We start from the raw sequence: 1,521 nt of genomic DNA, 5'->3' as shown, positions 1-1,521 counted from the left end.
AAATAATAGCTGTGGACAACAATAGAGACACCTGTGAACTGACATCTAAGAGAAACTATAGATAACAATTTATAAAAACAACAATCCAGGAAATTAATTAATTTCAGACCAATCTGCACACTACTTCAGATTCACATATTCTATAAACTTCTTGTTAATATTTCATAATTAGAGCATTTGATCAATCATAGAAGATTGAAAATGCAAAAATTATCTCAGTCTGGCATGTCTACAATATTTTATTACTGACGGTTATAATTTGGAACTAAATTAAATTTTCTACCTAATTTAAAATGATTTTTCTTTTCTTCTTCTAAATCCGATAGCTAGCATTCATCATGTTCAACCTCAAACGAGCCAAAATGCCTGTAAACACAGGTGTTTACCCAAAGAAACCTTTAAATAAAAATGAAGAAGATTATAAAAAAAACTACCCTTAATATCAATTCATTTATGTCAGGACACAATTTAGATGAGGTGTAATAAATTTCATTAAAAGTAAATCAGAATACAACAGCTACAGCAACAATCATAATAGACGAGGATTGATTTTCCATCAGACTTAATCTCGCTTTTGTCATTTTATTCTTCATCTTCTTTCTTCTTACTTTTTTGTTATATTACTGACATGCTCGTTCTTAGACGAGTGAAAGCCATTTCAATCTATCAATATATATATATACGTGATTGCTATTGTGTCATCGAATAAGAGATGAAGTTGGACAATGAATTTTATTATTTCGAGAATGATTTTTTTCTTCTATTTTTGCATCAACGGATTATGATCCCCCCGTCGATCCTTTGTCATCGTTGTCAATATGGATAATAAATTTGGCACACAAAATAAAAGGCGAGAAATGGATCAAGACGAAGAGGTGAGTGATGTGGATTGAGATTTTGAGTTTAATGAATATTTCTCATGATTTTGATAGAGTTTTAGGTCGCAGACATATCTGTTTAAATAATTATGATGGGAACTTAATTAAATAGGTGAGCAAAAGATAAACATCTAAAGGAGATATCATTTGAAGTTTTGGAAGCAAAATTTGACAAAAGAATGGTTTTGGAACATGAGGAATGAAAGATAGACACGAAATCGTTGATAAATTTAAATTTAACTGAAATTGGCAGGAAAATTTTCTCACTTGCAGACTTTAAAATTTATTTTACCATTTTAGGCTGATTATTTAAATTAATGATGAATGAAATCAGATTAAAACATATATATTATTTTATTATACCGCATTGTTGTTGTTGTTACCTGTTACCTGCCATGACCCGTTACCGTACCTGGCCGTATTGTTACCACTGCAATGGTTATTCACCCCATTTTATTGTTACGTACACACCTGTTATTGTTTTACTTGTTTCTTACACACACATTTACCTGTTATTATTACGCCTGCATATTATCACCCGGGGGGGGGGGGGGGGGGGGGGGGGGGGGGGGGGGGGGGGGGGGGGGGGGGGGGGGGGGGGGGGGGGGGGGGGGGTTCTCTCTCTCTGTTTGTAAACAATCTA

This window comes from Chironomus tepperi, unplaced genomic scaffold, assembly GCF_022539635.2.
Source record: "Chironomus tepperi strain 1889 unplaced genomic scaffold, CSIRO-AGI_Ctep_v1 contig_383, whole genome shotgun sequence".
Lineage (NCBI taxonomy): Eukaryota > Metazoa > Arthropoda > Insecta > Diptera > Chironomidae > Chironomus > Chironomus tepperi.
This window is presented reverse-complemented; position numbering follows the sequence as displayed.